Genomic DNA, 9,731 nt, shown 5'->3' with positions numbered 1-9,731 from the left:
TGTAATCAAAGTCTAGACTTCAATTTCTGGTATATGCTTTGGTCACATACACCTGATAAGTGCTTTATACGCCCAAAAATGCTTTAGTATGTAGCCAAAAACTCCATTTTTCATCTTTTTTCTTGAACTTAGCATCCAGAACCTAATTTACTAAAAGACATACCAAAAACACATCATATTTAACAAACACCCTATGAATCATACATTTTTTCATAGTTTTAAGCATCAAAAGTACTATAAATTCATAGCACATTAGTTTCTTACACTAATAAAGGTTGATTTATTTTCATTAGACTTAGTTTAAGCTCTAGAGAAGAATATCTACCTTAGGATTAATGGTGGTTTGTTATACATTTAAGAATGGATTTAGATACCATAGCCTATTCCAAGAGAGTGTTTGGCTTCGAATGTATTTCGGGAAGTTAGAAGTGGCTCTTTAACCTACCATAAGCTAAGTTTATTAAATAGTCATATTGAGACCATTATATGCTTATTAATTCTTAGAGGATGCCCTTTTTAGGTATTATTGATGAACCTTTGTACTTTGGTCATGATGAATGATGTTAGAAGTAATGCCTAACATTTATTCCTTATGTATGATTTATTTGTTAAGCTTATGACAAGCTATTAATTGTTCTATTATTGTTTCTATTGATTGGGTTACCAAATATGCTATTGAATGAGCATATAACTATGATATTGTCTAAGTCATACATTATGTTATTGACTGTCCTATTAATAAGCTATAGAATATGCCATGGATTTGGTATTGCTCAAGGTATTAATAAACTATCTTTATGCTAATGATAGGCCATTACATTGGCTATTAATGAGTCATTATTCATGATATTACTTATGATTATGATCATGCTACAAAAATTTCTAATGAGGATCTTAGCAATTGCTCTATGAATTATGTTAGAAGTCATGCTTATTGATTATATTAGTAAGTTATTCCATTAATTATATTTAAAATAATGTACTTTGGTATATGATTTCTTATGCTATTGATTTTACTACCAAATATGATTATATATCTGCATTAATACCCTGCAAGGCCAGAGAATATTATAATAATATGATGATACCCATCAAGGTCGGGGGATATTATGATGATATGATGATACCTGATAAGTCCAAAGGATATTATGATGATATGATGATTCTCGGCAAGGTCAGATGATATTATGATGGTATGTTGATACCCGGCAAAGTCAAAGGATATCATGATGATATAATATTATCCAGCAAGGTCGAATGATACAATAATAATATTAATGACCGGCAAGACCAAAGGAAACTATGATGATATTGATACCCGGTAAGTTCGGAGGACATTATGATGAGATATATATCGTGCAACGCCAGAGGGTGATTATGATAATACATTATACCCGACAAGGTTGGAGGATAACTATATTAGAATATCAATATATAAGTCTACTAGTTTCAGTCTGCTAGCCCTTTTTATGGCAATTATATGTTTATACCACTTAGGGATGCTGAGATTACGGATGTCAACATTAGGGATGTCAGTTGTAGCCCAAAAGTGGTAAATGTTTGCAAAGTGGTATAGTTGATGATTAATGACAAATAGGCTTAGTGGTGGATATTTTTTTAAGTGGCTAATAATGACTAGTTCATAATTAAGGTTTATTTGATAATGATGATTATTAATAAATAATGATTGGTAATAGATGATGCTAGTGACAATTGATGGTTAGCTAACAATTGCTAATTAGTGGCCATGTGGTAAATAAATTTTGAAGAATTATTAGAGGTTATATGATGACTAGTAGTAAAATGGATTAATAATAAGTAATGGTTAGATACAAATTGGTGACTAGTGTATATTGAGGTTAAGATTGCTAAATGATGATAATATTTTTGAATGTGAGTACATTGTTTAATGTTGGTGAATGGTGAAATCTTTGTAAATGACTAACTGATGATAATTGTAGAATGATAATTATATGATGATGAAAGTTAGCCATGATGTTGGTTGATTCTTTTATTCTTCTCTTGAGTGTACTCTCTAGTTGTATGGGAGGTTGTGATAAGTTCCTTACTGTCTTACACCAATGGGCATATGGGAGCCAATTTTGTAGTTTGTGGATACTTGTGTTATTGTTTTATGACACGCTATTATTTTAATTATTTAAAATTAATGCACGACAATATTAGCATGTGTTGACACCTTATAGTATATTGTTACTTTTGTTTAATTAATTATTATGTACCACAGTATTCGAGATGATTCAGGTTTTTTTCTTTACCTTGACTTAGTTATGCTACCTTACATCTTATTATACTTATATCATGATTTAACTCAATCAACCGATGATGCCTATCGAGTACCCATTGTTTTAGTAATCATACTATACTTCTGTACCTTTTTGGTGCAGATTTGAGTACTAGCTGTCATCGTTGATCAATGTTTGTATGATGACTATTTTTTAGAGATAGGGTAAGCTCTTGGAGCTTTAGCAGCCCATTTCCCTCTACCTTATTTTTATTATTTTGCTTTGATATGGATGTATTAACTATTCTAGACTTTGAGTTATATTGATATTATTATATGCTCTTGTACTATCTCTACTAGGTCGTGGGATTGGTACTTTCATTTACTATCTTTATCTACCTAGAACCTTTGCTTATTTATATATTGTACTCTTAAATTTTATCTATGCTGGGCATTTCCTACCAGATTAACCTATTGTGTTAGCTCTGAGGTATGATTTAGGCTTACTTACTGGCAGGATTTAGTAGGTATCATCATGACTCGTAAATCAAGTGGAGACACTGTACGATAGAGAAAAGACTAGTGTGAGGATGGTAGGAAGAGATTAAGAGAACTTTCTTATTTTTACTGGGTTGCATAATGATCGACTCTAGTATATTTTTATTCATCTTGATGCTGGATGTATTGATAACATATTCAAGGGGAGGTGCCTTGGTGTATGTTATTTGTTGATAATGTAGTTCTTATTAAAGAGACAGGGGAGGAATTAGTGATAAGTTAGTGTTCGGTGATAGACCATAGAGTCTAAAGACTTTTGGTTAAGGAAGACCAATATGGAGTATTTAGAGTGTAAGTTCAGTAATTTGATAAATAAGTCTAGCATGGTAGTGAAGTTGGATTCTCAGGCTATTCGAAAAAGAGATAGTTTCTAGTATTTTGGTTCTAGGATTTAGAAGAATAGAGAGATTAATGAGTATATCATGTACTTTATTAGTGAAGGTGGATGAAATAGCGTCTCACTTTGGGAGTGTTGTATGATAAGAAGGTGTCTCCTATACCTAAAGGTAAGTTCTACAAAGTGGCAGTCCAGCCGACTATGTTGTTTTGAGTAGAGTGCTAAAACTTAAGAACTTCCACATTCAAAAGTTGAAGGTGGCAGAGATAAGGATGTGGAGATGGATGTGCAAACTTACTTAGAGGGATAGAGTTATAAATGAGATTAGTTGAGAGATGTTAAGAGTACCTTCACTAGAAAACAAGATGTGGCAAGTGAGGTTGGGATGGTTTATGCATGTGATGAGGCGGTGCACAGAGAAGCTAGTATGGAGGTGTAAAAGGTTAACTATTGATGGTTTTAGATGGGGTAGAGGTAGGCCCAAGAAATATTAGAGGGGAGTTATGGAGGTGTAAAAGGTTAACTATTGATGGTTTTAGATGGGGTAGAGGTAGGCCCAAGAAATATTAGAGGGGAGTTATTAGGAATGACATAGAGTAATTATAGGTTACAGAAGACATCACCTTGATAAAAAGTATGGAGGACGCGGACTAGGGTACAAGTTTAGCGGGTTGAAGTGCATCCTTGCTAGTAGTGAGGTGTGATTTGTTTGTTAATATAGTTGTAGTCATAATATTATAGATATATCTTGTAGTTTCTTATTCATGGTGTTTTGGTGATTTTTCTGATTTGGGATAGATAGTTCATAGATTATTATGTGGGTCTCTTGTATCTTTTGTTATCTAGTGGTGTGCTACCATATTTTGTTGTTTGATTTTATCTTTTATTCTTGTTATACTATTATTTTTCAAGAGCCGAGGGTCTATCAAAAATAACCTCTCTACTTCATCTCAGGTAATGGTATGAATTGCGTATACTTTATCCTTTTCGGACTCACTTTATGGAAATACACTAGGTATGTTGTTGTATTACTGTTGTAGTATTCAAAACTGTGAGATATATGCCTTTTTCCTTAATGTAGCTAAAACTTGTATAAGTTGAAAATCTATAAAATTGTATGTTTAATATAACTGAAACATGCTTGTAAAACTAGTTATACATGCAATAAGCAAACTAGATAAAATATTATATTGTAGTACAATGATCCAAAAGTGAAATTATGCTTTTAAATGTTGAGGAAAGTTTTAAAACATAAAGAAAATTCTATCCAACTAAAATTGTAGGTCATGTACAAGTCATACAAAAACTATTTTTGTGGGAGGTTCTATAAACCGACAAAAGCCATGTGAGAAAACATGGAATCTAACATATACATCCCATTGAAGGACACAATGATCTACTAAATAGATGCCTCAAGGGATATAATACCCCTACAGTGGTACGTAGTTCTGAAACTTTGGTAACTCGAAACCCTAGTTCACTTAGTGCTAAATACTACTCCCTTTTTTGTATACTATTCACTCATAGATAGCTGAAAAATATGTTTGTCTAATAATAAGCATGAAAATAGTTCAATTTATCTGATTAACTGATGTTTTGAAATTTGGAACTATCCATGCTCACTTTTTACTGAAATTTGGGATCATCTATTCTTAACATGCCAAGTTATACTAAAATTAGATTGAAATCTATTAAATTATTCATATTAGTTCATCAAATGTAATATCTTAATTAAGGAAGCTGAAGTCATGCATAATCATCTTTATCAGTAATCAAAATCATATAATAACTTAAGAAAACTAAATTTCATAAGAAATACATAATCGAGTATAAACCTTAAATCAGGAATTCATAAAATCATAGTTGAAAAGTTGATGTTTCTAGGCATATGAGCAAAAATAAATTCTTACTAAAAATTCCACATACTGAATTGAAGAAATATGGTATTGAAGGCTTGAGAATCTGACTTTGAGAACAACCCTAGACTTAGGCTTAAAATGACTTGAATCGCTCTCCTGTTTTACTCTATCTATAAATAGGTGAGAATCAGCGAACAAATTGATTTTAACGTTTAAACCCCCTGTAAGGAAGCTAAAATGACATAATTTAGGGGTTAGGAGAGTAGGAAAAAAACAAAATAGAGCTTTAAAAATTGTGTATAAATTTTTGGTGTCAGATACCACGACTGATGTAACAAGTCGTAGCTTGGGAGTATGATTTGTGATACAATTTGTGGTTTCATGCCCTTATTTACACTTCTATATACACTCAGTATGCATCTAGTTATGAATCATTCCTTCAACATATGAACCGTACTATTGAGTCATAGCCATTGTTTGATAGTGCTTCACTAAAATGTTCATAACTTCTTACTCCATATTCGAATTGATAAACGATTGGTGGCATTGGAAATAGAAGTAAAAAGTTTGATAAGTATTGGGACACATAACTCTTCACATATTAGGAATAATGATTGTTTGAAGTTGACTCTAGTAGAATCTCACACTAGAACTTAGTTGGTAGAGGAGTTTTTTACTCAACTTTTTGTTAGGGACTTATTTTAACCTTAAATCATATTCAATACTCTTTTAAAATTTGGTAAAGAACTTTTAAATAACTTCTAAAATTAGATTGGGGCTATTCCACGACTCATACTAAAAGAGAGTACCATAAGTGCATAGTACGACTCATACAATGAATGTATGGATCATACCATGGAGTGTAGGTAATGGGGGCCTTACTGTCTAAGGAAAAGTATACCGTGAGTCATTCCTTGGACTCGTGATCTCACTGTACGAATCCTACAGTGAGTCATATTGATCTGGGACTAGAATTTATCAGCTTGTTTTCTAAAATAGGTCTGCGTTTAAGCATGGTAAAGATTTGTGGTGTTACAGATACTATCTATTATTTTTCCCTTTTAATATAGATGGTAGATAATGAATGTTTAGTCGAGCTTTAAGGATATTTTGTGACTGTTAGATTTAATAGTATTATTCTGATATCTCGATTATCGTATTATTTTATAGTTGGTATTCATTGTTGTTATGTTTAATTAAGTCGTATTTCAATCTTTCTTATTCTGCTATAAAATCAAGGATTTATGAAAGGTTAAGTTCGGTTAGTTTTTGAAAATTGAAAAAATTGTTATTGATTCTAAAGTTTGAAATATTAGGACTTCTAATATATTATAAATAAGAAAATATGAAGAAGTAAATTTTAGTTAATTTTAAAATACCAAATATTAGGAGTTCTTACATCTAACAAAAGTAAAGATTTAATAGCTATAATTTTAATTAATTTTAAAATTCTAAATATTAGAATAATAATTAAATCATATTTATTAGATCTTTAATTTCCTTAATTGTATAATTTAGTAACTCCTAATATTTTGGAATCCACAATGAAAATTTCAGATTTAAACACAATTAGATTTAGCGAAGAACGCTAGCCAATAAATTTGATTAGAGAGAAAAGTGGACTCTACTTACCCTTACTATCATTTTTCATAAATATAATTGAATATACTTTAAAGGTAAAATTATAATTATCTATGTCTGAATATATTTACTATTAAAAGTTTATTTGTTTTATTTCTCATCCAGTGTCTGATACCCATATTGAGTCCGACTAATCCAAAGTCACACCGGATAGAGCCCCATTTAAGGGTAACGCTCTCTACCAAGGATTTCTATTAAAAGTTACTAAGTACGTCAAAGGATAAATATTTTTGTCATATATGTTTTTATAAAAAATTTAAAAGAGAAGAAATACTTTTGTTGTAAAGTTTTCTATTTTTAATTTTTTTTTATTTTACAACTCAAAAATAATATTTAATAGTAATATTTTTTGGAGAAACAATAAAAGAGATTTATTTGATATAAAAAAAGTATGAAAAAATAAACCATCAACAAGTTTGGTCTTTACATCAATCATATTAATTCTCTCCTATTGCATATTTGTTTGTTCTATTTTTTTTATTACGTCCAAAAAAGAATTTATCTTTCTTTTTGATAATTTTTTAATTTAAATTTTTTCTACATGACGTATTTAGTACCACAAATTAAATGATATTTTGACAAGGGGGACTATATTGTATATTTATGAAAATATAAATAAACAGGATAATTATACAGAAAACTATTTATACTGTACATTTAAGCGGTATAGAAAATATTTTTAGCTTGTAAATACAAGAAATATTCTTGAGCTCTAATCATTTGCATTTCATGTATAATCCTTCCTACACGGAGACGATGTTGATCTACAGTTTTGTAGGCTTCTACTAATTCATTCATAGATTCATCAAGATTATTCAAGACTATTATATGTTTTCATAACCTTTTTCGAGCTATATTTAGATGAAATTAGGCTTTAATCATCATCCTTTATTATTTGTACTTATTGTATATGTATGATTAATCAAGATGATAGATTCCCTATAGGTACTTAGTAGCTAAAGTAATATGCAATATATAGATTAATAAAATGAATATAGAATTTAAAAATATGTTGTTAACATTATGAAGTAATGATGGTTCTGCATATACCTCCTTTTCTGCTTCTTAAAATAGCTTTATCACCACTGCAATAGTTCTTCGGGCAATGAACAATATTTTTGTCGTTACTGTTCCTCTATCTGCTGAATATCACAACCTTCTCTTAGAATTATTTTAAATCTTAGTAAAGATGGTATAAAACAATGTTCTTTATTCATATACACAAAGAAAAATCCTATATTCAAATTTTTCTTCTACATATTCACAATATTACTCTAGATACCTTTCCCTTATGGGAGAAGTGTGTTTACTTTCACTCAAATATATCTAATAATTTTTCCTAAGGATGATAGTTAATATATAGTCTATCTTCTAAGATATTTTTACTCTTTTTTTAATGATGGAAGGATGAGAAAGATTACAATTATGCTTTTTTATGGGATATCCCTATAAAATTATATTTTTTTTTTGGCCCTGTAATAGTGCTTAATAGGATAAGATTTCTTATCCATGAAGATCTTTGAAGATAAGATTCTCTATTTGGTGACGTAAGTACTTACATCTGTCTACATTATCAAACTATCTGATTCTGACTCATTTTTAATTTTCTGACATATTGTTTGAGTTTTCTTCTTCACAAGTTTCTTCACTTTTTGAAGCTTTGTATTTGTGACCTAGGAATTTGTAGTTAAGTTCTCAAGTTTTTTCTATGAATAAACATTGCTGAAGTTCAAATTCAAGAATTTTTTCCTTTAGAATCTTGTATGTGGCCTTTTCATTGATGATTAACGTCCAATTTGTGTCTCTATCAAGGAAGTTATAATTATCATTAAAGTACTTCTTGAGAATGTTATATAGCTCTTTCATTTTCAATGCCTTGTGAGTCTTAATCCATTTTTTGTTTAAATATGAAAGATTCTTGTCAACACCTGTTGCACTAATATTGACTACTTTTGTTTTTCTGCTGTAATATAACTAATATTTGAAAAATAGAGTTGTTCATCCTAGAATTCCAGTGAGATGCTAAAGAATCTTCAATGTATGTCTTCTCCTTCAGCGTAATTTTTTAAGGTTGTTACCGAATAAGGCGGTAGCTTTATTACTTCTGTCGAATTTGGATCATTGTAAATTCTATCCAAGAAGCTGAATTTGAATAATATGGAGGTAAATTCAGGGGATCCCCAAACCTTTTGTTCCTAGAATTCAAGATGTTTATCCACTTTCAGCCAGAAGGCTATAAATTATCCTTGTGAAAGCAAGATATTCTTCTTCTTTTGGATGGCAAGCTCCAACCTAAAAAGAAGCAAATATTTTTCCTCTTTGAGTGGTTTTGTTAGTGATTTTTTATGGTTTCTCAGAGATAATTTCAATCTTATCTACTTTGGTGTCAATAGGGTGCCTTCCTTTTGCCTTTCTTTTGCCTTGATTAGATGACTCAAGCTTTGTCATATCCTGGCTTACCAATGAGATAGTTTTGGCACTAGATGTTAGTGGGACATCTATTTCCACCCTAGTGGGATTGATATTTTCTTTTTTACAATTGTCCAAATATTCACAGGGAAGTTAGAATTTCTCTATAATTTCACATTGATCAAAACTAAACTGATTTACTAATATTATAATTTTTTTTCAGACAATTCAGTTATTTTGTCTCGAATGTTAAAGAGCCTTTGAATTTTATCACTAATAGCTTCTTCAAATTTAAATATTTTTTTGAATATTCTGCTAACCAGAATTTGAGTTCTATTGTCTATATTGAACATTTCTTGAGAGAAAATCTGCAAAAAAGTTGTCAGATACCTTAATATTTTAAATTTCAAAGGAATAAAATGACAGTAATACCTGTCATCTATGTAGCCTTATGTATTGAGGTTTGGAAGGGAGATTATTAAAAATCAAACCCGATACCTGTGTATTATAAGTCTTGATAATAAATTACTTGGGTAATAAGAAAGCTAAAAATTTTTAATTCTTCTAACAATTGCTAATAGTACTTTTCGTTAGTATAACATTTAACTTCCTCTACATTAAATGTTCTACTAGTATATCTACAGATTTCATTTAATCCTTTTGTAGAAATGCACCCTAGTGATAA

The sequence above is a fragment of the Capsicum annuum genome, chromosome 7 (assembly GCF_002878395.1).
Source record: "Capsicum annuum cultivar UCD-10X-F1 chromosome 7, UCD10Xv1.1, whole genome shotgun sequence".
NCBI classification, from domain to species: domain Eukaryota; kingdom Viridiplantae; phylum Streptophyta; class Magnoliopsida; order Solanales; family Solanaceae; genus Capsicum; species Capsicum annuum.
The sequence above is the reverse complement of the archived record's forward strand: the minus strand, read 5'-3'. Positions refer to the sequence as shown.